This window comes from Callithrix jacchus, chromosome 1, assembly GCF_049354715.1.
Source record: "Callithrix jacchus isolate 240 chromosome 1, calJac240_pri, whole genome shotgun sequence".
NCBI classification, from domain to species: Eukaryota; Metazoa; Chordata; class Mammalia; order Primates; family Cebidae; genus Callithrix; species Callithrix jacchus.
This window is the reverse complement of record NC_133502.1, coordinates 22,024,396-22,033,906: the sequence shown is the minus strand read 5'-3', so window position 1 is coordinate 22,033,906 and position 9,511 is coordinate 22,024,396. Positions and strand designations below refer to the sequence as shown.

Genomic DNA, 9,511 nt, shown 5'->3' with positions numbered 1-9,511 from the left:
AAAGAAAACGCAGCGGTCACAAAGCGCTGGTTGTCAGCGAAGCCGCAAGGACCGGGTGCTGTTTCTTGGGTCTTATTTGCACTGCGTGTTGGTAAAGAGAGGACTACGGAGTTGCAGCGATTCTAAGTAATCCTCTGACTTATTTTGTCTTTCCAGTGACAGAAAAATATTCACATCCATATCCAAACTCACACATGGAATCCAGAAATTCGCTGGAGCCTGAGGAACATGCTCTATGGTAATAGCCAGGCCTCCAATCGAGGAAGAGCCGAACGTCTCTTTAGCACAGGAAAGGTTTTGTGGTAGTTGAGGCAGGAGCTGTGTTGCGTCCCTCCATTCCTCTTCTTCTCTATGATCCCACACACAGCCTCCCCATCCTATGAGGATATTTACCAAAGGCCTGATGATTGCCACTTCTAAAGCCCCTGCCCTCCGTTTAGCCCCGGAGTCTTAAGAGATGGAATGTGCTATTTCCATGTGAATCCCAGTTTCTGAAATATTCTGTCAACGCTGCAGGAGTTGTTTCCCAAACAGGCAGCCGTGTGCCCAGTCACCTTATCCTCAAGTGACCACACCAAGGTCTTGATGGCCGACCACTCCCAAGTCAGCCATCCTGAAGTTGACCTGCAGCCAATGAGGGGGCCAGGCCTTAGATCCATAGGGTGGCTGAACAACTGGGTCCTTGTTCAGGGACCGTGACCTCCTCAGTGACCCACAGGAGGGACTTAAGTGTTTTGCAACATGCAATAAACACCCAGAGAAGGCCTCAGACTCCACAAGCCCTGTTTATGTGAAATCGTTTTTTGTTCTTTAAAAAGTTTTTTTTGTTGTTGTTATTACACATAATAGATGTACATATTTTCAGGGCACATGTGATAATTGAATACATTCATATAATTTGTAAAGATCGAATCAATGTAATTGGGATATCCATCACCTTAAATTGTCTGTTCTTTATGCTAGGAACATTCTAATTATTCTCTTCTAGTTATTTTGAAATACACAATAAATTAGTATTAACTAACTGTAGTTAACCTACAGAGATCACTTTTCTTCAAAAACATTTTTCTTGACTTTTCTGTGTGTTTTATCTATTGTTGCATATTAATCTATGTCAAAATGTAGTGGTTCAAAGTCACATCTCCAGATTCTATGGGCCAGGAGCCCAGGCAGGATCAGAACCCCTGCTCCCCTGTGTTCTCAGTGGGGCTGACTGCTTCCCTGCATTCAGCTGAGTGCTGAGCAGAGCTGGAAAGTTCAAGCAGGCCTCACACGTCTGGCACCTCAGTGCCCCTCTTTGAGTAGCCAGCTTGGACTTCTCCCAGCTTGGTGGTTTTCTGGGTAGTCAGGCTTCCTGCATGGTGACTGGCTTCTGAGTGGGACACAGAAGGCTTGAAGTCTAGGCTTGGAACAGATCCAACCTCACTAATGCCACATTTCACTGTTGAAAGCAAGGTATGAGGCCTGTCAAAATACAAGGGAGGAGAAAAAAGGCCCTATTTCTAGTCATGGGGTGCAGCCTGTACACAAAGAGAGGTAAGGAATTGACGGCCGCCATCTTGGTGGACTGCCTACCACCCAGAGTGTTTGTGCAACAATAAACCTGGCCATCCAAGGTATCGTGAGCACGTCTTTATTCCTTGCAATCGGGCAGTGTTTGTCAAAGCCATCGGCTCCCTTAGCTGGTCATCCCTCCTCACGACCAACACCTATTCGCTGGAGCCCTAATACATGCAAAGATCCTGGGGAGGATCTACCAGCCAGAAAAAAGAGCATGCTCTAGTTGGGGACACATGAATACAACGATTTAAAAAATTATATGAGCTAGATTTTGAACAACAAAGCCTCAAAGTAGGAGAGAAATGAACAAAAAGGATGAGAATGAATTGGAAAGATATAAAAGAGGAAAGCTGGTGAAAACTTTCCAAGAGAAAGCCAGGAGGATATCTCATTGTTTATCTAATGTGTATTAGGGAAAGCTCATTTTGAATTGCTTTTCAAGAGAATGAATTTCTTCAGAGACCGAGGCGGTAGGACTCATTTCTTTTGAGGCTGATCAATACGAGTCTCATAGATTCAGTCACTTGCTGATTCTTGGTTTAGAGAATGGTTCAGAGTGCTGGCCCTATTCTGAGCAGTGGGGACCCCCTGTGAGTAATACAAGATGTAACAGGTCCATTCTCGCACATTGCATTGTAAGTTCTGAAGGAGGGCACTTTTCTTCTGTTATGGACTTGGCTGAATCAATGGAAACCCCATACGCTTTGTCTTCATTCTTCTTTCCTCGCCACTTCCTGCAACATCCCAGATACACAAACCCACAGCCCACAAACAGCCCTGTGCCACCCACCAGGGGGAGATGAAAACAGCTCTGATGACACACTCCCCCGGCTCCTTCCCCCTCCCACCCCTGGGCTCACTTGTCACCAGCTACTTCCAGCTGAAATGCATGGTGCCTCTCAGCAGGTGAGTTCTTCTGTCTTTGTTTGAGGGTGAGGGCTTTTTGGTTCATTTTGTTTTTGTTTTGAAGACCAGCTCCCGTCTGGTGGCCATATGTAGCCATCTGGGCTTCCCATAAACCACCATAATGACAAGGCAGGACTCATAATATCATTTTCATTTTCCATAGACGGGCTAATTTGAATTTAAGATATGCTGTGTTCAGCGTGTTCAGAAGATGGGACCCTCAAACCAAGTTAATCTACTGTTAGATTTTTCTGCCATTCATTCAGCCCAGGAGATCTTTCTGCTCCAGACCCTTTCAGCACCTCCTTGTCCCTGCGGCCCTAATTTCAGGGTAAGACTTGGCTCCCTCCAGGCCGTCTATCAATCATTTTTGCTCCTTATGCAAACACAGACAGTTTTGTCATTATTTTAAAAATAAGTGCTTTCAAGGAGGCTGGGAACCAGTTTCTCTTGTTCTGTTCTGTAGCCATTTTTACCTGTGGCAGCAATAACAAGCCGGGCCTACGGTTTTTCAATGTGGTAATGTGGGTCTCTCCCTGATATAAACAACTCACCTTTTGGCCTTGTAGTTTACTCGCTGGGGAGCATGATTATTTTCTTTATAGCCTTGTAAAATAGCTCGCCTGTCACATTATAGCTTAATTGGGAACACAAAATAATAAATAATTTAAAACAAGGAATATTGCCGTCTATAAGGGGAGCTGAATGAAAACACGGCCCGGCACACGTCCCTCCGGTGTCACTCAAGGGTTCTAGAACGCAGGGCTTTAAATCATACTTGGCACCAAGCACGCCTTTGAAACTTTTCTGAACTTGTTTTTGCCCCCAATTTCCCAATAAAAATGGGAATATTATTTTGAAAATTATTTTGTTTTTTTCCAGAGCAGACTGAACCTTTCTTGTCATCAAATTCATTCAGCTGAAAGGATGTTAACCTCACTCGCTCTCACTGCACCTCTGTTGGCCCATCTGTAAAAAGGGGACAGAATGGTAACTGCATGTCCAGGTGATGGAAAGGACGGGCAGGAGGAAATCCAGTGAGGTGCTGAGCAGAAGGCCTGGCACAGAGTGAAGGCTGCAGAAATGTGAAGAATAGAGGAAGTCTGGTGCCTTTTTTTACAGACATAAACATTCGGATGCAAATAGAACCAATGCCCTTCCCTGGAAAGATGGGTTTGGCCACCTGAAGAGCTTACCTCTAGGGAAAGGAAGAAAGGGTCTGGAGTGGGATGTGGTGCCCTTCTCGTTATTTACTCTGTGATGGCTAATTTCATGTATCAACTACAATTATGGGTAGGCTATGGTGCCCAGCTGTTTCGTCAAACTCTAATCCACATATTGCTGTGAAGGAATTTTGAAGATGTGATTAACAATTACAGTCAGTTGGCTTTAAGAAAAGCAGATTACCCTTTACAAGCTAGGCCCCTTCCCATCAGTTGAAGGCCTTAGGAGCCAACACCTAGGTTTGGTGAAGATAAGGAATTTTGCCTTAAGACTGCAGCATAAAAACGCTGCTTGAGTTCCTAGCCTGCTGGCTGCCCTTCAGATTTGGTCTCAGGACTGCAATAGCAACACTTAGCTGAATTTCCAGCCTGCTGGCTTGCTCTATAGATTTCAGATTTCCAGCCCCCACAATCCCTTGAGCCAACTCTTTAAAATAATCTCTCTCTATGCATAGAAATGGATAAAGCTACAGATACACAGGTACATCCTATCGGTTCTATTTGTCTGAAGAATCTTGACTAATCCACTACACTTTTGTTCTATTTGAATTTATTTTTTAACCATATACATGTATTACTTTTTCAGAAAAGATATTGGATTTCAGCATCTAGATAGATGTAGGGCAAACTCTGGCCAGGTATGTGCTAAGTAGACTCCAATTCCAAGAGTTGCTGTTGGCTTCCAAATTGTGTCAGTTGTCAAAATCTAAAATACCTTTTAGTGATAATCTGGGACCTATCATATATCATCAGGAAATCATTAAATTGCTGTAGTGGAATATGTGATATTGTCTATACGAGCACTTAATCTTCTGAAGTGCAGACATGACTTTGGGGTATCCTAAGCAACTGTTTAACTGAATCATGAGTAGGGGTAGCTCTCTCATCCTGGCAAATTCCCCACCTTTCTGGGCCTCATTTCTTCTTGAAAATGAGAAAGAGAGAAGTAAATTGCCTTTTAAATTTACTCTCAAGTGCCACAAAGTGAAAAGCCCCATGAATATTGCACTGCTTGTTTCAGCTGCTGTTATACACCCTTTGCAGCCAAAAGGAACTCTTTTCCTAGGAGCTTAGACTCGCAGGACTCATTGTGCTGAAGACAGTGGGATGATGGCTTCAGTCCCTGGTTCTACTGTTTCTACGGGGCCTGAGGAGAGGATGAGGTGGTTTAACCAGCAATGGTCCATTAATCCAACATTTAGTGGGAAACCAGTAAGACCCCTAAGGTTGGAGAGCTTAGAAAAATACCAAAATGTTGAACATGAGCAAAGTACAGATTAAGAGGAAAGCTTTATGCAAGAGGAACATGGATTTCTAGGCATCAAATTCCAGCATCATGCATAATTGGTCTGCGCCTTGATCTGATGAAACTTTGCTGATTGACACCATTATGTTGGAATCTACGGTAAGGCTCCTACCTCCATTCTGTGGCTGTTTTGTTTTAGGCACTCGCATGCATTACCTTACTGAATCTTTACAACCAAGCTATGAAGTGGTATTATTTTCCCATTTTTTTTCAAGTGGTGATAGGTACTGAGGATCGGATTGTCAAGTACCTTTCCTAGAGTCAGAATATCAAACGGATAAGTGGTGGAGCTAAGATTCTGTTTTTCTGTAACTCTAAAAACCGGTTGATAATCCTTTGTACAGCTGTATTATGAATGACTAAAAAAAAAAATGAATGTGTGAATGCGTATTTTGATGAGCTGGTTTGACAATTTACAGCAATACATTACCCCATTCTTTGTATAACACATTTTACAATAATTTTCAGAACTGTGCTTACATGGATGAGGTGGTACTTCCCAGACTGGAGCTTTGGTACCGTATGTTTGGAAAACTCTGTCCCTGTCGTGAAAGCTCTTCCCCCCCCCACACACAAAGAGGCTCCCTTATCTCTCACTCTACATACCGTTCTGGCCTTCCCGCCCAGCTGCAGCCACCTGCCGTCCGGCAACCGGCTGACCAATCACCACCTGCCTCATCAGCTCTCCCCAGCTTCCCGCCGACCGGCAGTTTAAACTGACCAACCGTTGCCCGCCGCCTCGGCTCTCCCGGCCTTCCCACTCCCTCGGCCCTTCAACCCCCTATAAAAGAACCCTGCTCCTCTGAGCGGGCGCGGCCATTTTCCTGTTCTTCCCGACTGGCCCGCCTGGAGGCTCTTTCCTCTCAATAAAGCCTGAACTTAAGACTTTCTTCTAACCTGCCGTCCGGTTTTTTCCGAATGAGCTCTGTCTTCCCGTAGAGGGTAGGTCGGACACCATAGGTTCTCTGAGTCCAGAAAGCACGCAGAGCCAATGCTGTCATTTTGAGTCTGAAAATTTGGCCAAATGAGGGGTGTTGTCAGAGACATCACAGGGCTACCCATACGTAAATGTTCATTACTCTAAATTCTTTCTTTTGGGAATTGATGGTGAAAATCTCCCCCTGAAGTGTCAAGCTGTCACGTTGGGTAGATGAGATAAGTCACACACACTTGCCTCACTGCAGTTGTCTCATGCTTAGTCATGCATGCTTGTTTTTAGGAATAGTTATTTGATGAAAGAATTCATGACCACAGGGCCTAACGCAGGAGTAGACAAGCAGAGGCTGAGGCACTGGAAACAGAGGGACCACATGAATGTACCACCGAGAAAAACCAGAGCACTCCCAACTCTCTCCTCCACCCAACATCCTCCTCCTCTTCCACTGAGAAAGCCTCTTTCTGAGAGATAGAGGAGGGACATTGTCTCTAAAGAGTCATTGTTAAATTATGCGATTTTTCCTAGAAGAACACAGGATTGTGAGGAGTGAGTAGAACAGCATCTTAGTCTGTTTTGTGCTGCTGTAACAGAATATCTAGAATTAGGTAATTTACAATGAGCAGGAATGTATTGGCTCATAGTCCTGGAGGCTGGGAAGGTCAATAGTACGGTGCTGACATCTGGCGAGAGCCTTCTTGCTGTACCATCACATGGAAGAAGGCAAGGAGGTAAGAGAGTGAGAGGGGGCTAAACTCACCCTTTATGCCAGCACCAATCCCACCCATGAGGGTGGGGCCTGCATGGCCTTATTACCTCTTAGAAGTCCCACTTTTTAATATGGCTTAAATTTCAACATGAGTTTGGAAGGGGACACACATTTAAACCATAGCAGGCATCTTCCATTCTAGACTTTTGTTAGCATGGATTATTTTATCGCATTATATTATAGAATTGTACAGAGAAAAGGGCCCTAATGATTAACTGGGTACAGTGTTGTGGGTGGAGCAGAAGAGCTGGGCAGCAGCAGCAGAGAGCAGCATCGGGCCAGGTCCTGTACCCTGGTTGGGTGCCGGGCAAGAGTAGCCCAGAATATGCTCAGATCCTTGGGCTTTTCCAAACAGGAAACCTGGGCATTCAATACTTTGGATATTTTCAGGGGAGGGGCAAAATTAGACAAAATATGTTAAAAATTTGAACTTGATATCAATTAGAAGCATAGTCATCCTAGTTTTGAAAAACTTCAATTGAAATCATTCAGGTTTTTAAAAAAAGTTCTAGAAATACATTTTCTAAATGAAATACGAATTGGATGTAATACAGAAATGGTAACCACATGCCTCATCTCTTCCCATCTGCTGGGTTTTCTGCAGCGTGATGTGGTACAAGGGAGCCTGGAAAAAAATGTCTTGGGTCCTGAGTCCCCCACTCACTTGCTGTGTGGTCATGGGCAAGTTTATTTCTCTGAGGCTCAATGCCCTCATCTGTAAAACGAGGAGAGCGGAATGGATGATTGTTCAGCTTCTTTCTAGGTCTGAAATTCTGTGCTTCTTCCAGGAGTTTTTTGTTTGTTTGTTTGCTTTGTCCTCTGCATTCTATTTCAAAAGGAAAAGGGGAAGAGGAGAAGCAGAAAGAAAGAGGAAAAAGTAAATAAAAGGATCCAAATATTAAATAAGCCTCAATCAGGTATCAAGCACCATAGAATTAATAATCAGAAATTACTAATTTCTGATTAATAAATTACATTTCTTAATCCTGATCATAAACGTAGTAAATACACAGTGTTATTGGCATCATTTTACAGGTGTGGACTCCAAGGCTGAACATTTGACCAAGGTTAAGTGGATGTCTTAGTCTATTTGGGCGGCGACGGCAGAACACTTTGAAGTGGATAGCTCAGGAAAAACAAACTTCTTTCTCCTAATTCTGGAGGCTAGAAGCCCATGATCAGGGTGCTAGAACAATTGGGAGGGCTCACATTCTGGCTCACAGGTGGCCTTCTTACTGTGTTCTACACTTCACAGGGTGGCCAGTGAAAGGGGACTTTCTGGGGTCTCTTTTTTTTTTTAATTTTTTTATTTTACTTTAGGTGCATACTATATCCGGCATTTCTCCCAGTGTTATCCCTCTGCACCCCCCCACCCCCCGCTGTCTCTCCCCTTACCCCCCCAACTGCCCTGAGTGTGTGATGCTCCTCTCCCTGAGTCCACGTGTTCTCATTGTTCAACACCCACCTATGAGTGAGAACATACAGTGTTTGGCTTTCTGTTCTCATGTCAGTTTGCTGAGAATGATGGTTTCCAGATTCATCCAAGTCCCTACAGAGGAAATGAACTCATCATTTTTCTGGCTGCATAGTATTCCCATGGTGTATATGGTGTATATGTACCACATTTTCTTTGTCCAGTCTATCATTGATGGGCATTTGGGTTGGTTCTAGGTCTTTGCTATTGTACACAGGGCTTTGGGCACTTATCTCATATGAATGCTCTGCCCTCATGAGCCACTCACCTCCCTAAGGCCCCACCTATTAATAAAATCCCATTGGCCATTAGGTCTTAGCGTACGAATTTGGGTGGAGGACATAAACATTCATGCTATAGCAGTAGTCAAGGTGATCATTTAAACACAAATCAGGGTGACTTCAGAATGGGTCTTCTTTCCCACACTCAGCCTTTCTAGGATGCCACACTGTCTCCTGAAAGGAGCAGACAAAAAAGGAATTAAGTTAGACAGTGGGAGTGAAGCAGGAAGAAGAGATGTAGAAAGATCAGAGCAGACACGTGTGACCTGGGCCACTCACAGTGATGCCTGCCATTGCCACACAGATGCCTCCCACATGATGGCCTTAACCTTGGTTCTCACCCACTGCATGAGAAAGCTGCCTCATGCTCCCCACTGGCAATGGAGGTTCAGAGAAGCGTGCATGCTGGGTCCAGCAGCGTCCACCAGGGACACACGTGGAGTTCATAACCATGTCTGGGGACCTCTGCTGTCCTAGCTGGAGAAGGTTTGGAGACATAGCAAGGGAGACAGATGGATTAGGGAAGTGGAGAAGGACCAGGCAAGTATTGATTTCCCTACTGCTCTCCATTACATATCTCTAAAACTAACACTGCAAGAACTATTCTAAGCAGCATAAGGATTATAGGCACATGCACCATCACACCTGGTTAATTTTTATGTTTTTAGTAGACACAGGGTTTCACCATGTTGATCAGGCTGGTCTCAAACTCCTGGCCGTGTGAGCCACCCACCTTGGCCTCCCAAAGTGCTGGGATTCCAGGAGTGAGCCACCTTGCCCAGTCTCACATTTGTCTTCTTTAAGGCCATTATTTAGGACTCAAGTGAGAGATGTCAGGAGAAAAGGTGAGGGAATTGTGGGCGAGGGTGGAGAAGGGGGTCGGCAAGGTTTGAAGACATTGGAGGATTAGAGCCACCACATTAATCCTGTGCACGTGGCGCGTTCATCACTTCACGCTGTGGTCTTTCGTAGGTCTCGGTTCCCTGGGTGTGAGGAGATGAGTCCCCTTGGCTGAGCCATTTCTAACAGGACTGGAGGATTTCTGCAGGAAGTGGTGG

General features: G+C 44.7%; 1 long non-coding RNA gene across 1 annotated transcript; it reads left to right on the top strand.

Annotated features, from left to right (window-relative positions):
• Positions 1-5,774: 5,774 nt before the first annotated feature.
• Positions 5,775-9,511, top strand: LOC118152318 (uncharacterized). The gene is made up of 2 exons (XR_004740972.3): positions 5,775-6,660; positions 9,426-9,511. It is a non-coding gene; the product is annotated as an uncharacterized LOC118152318 (long non-coding RNA).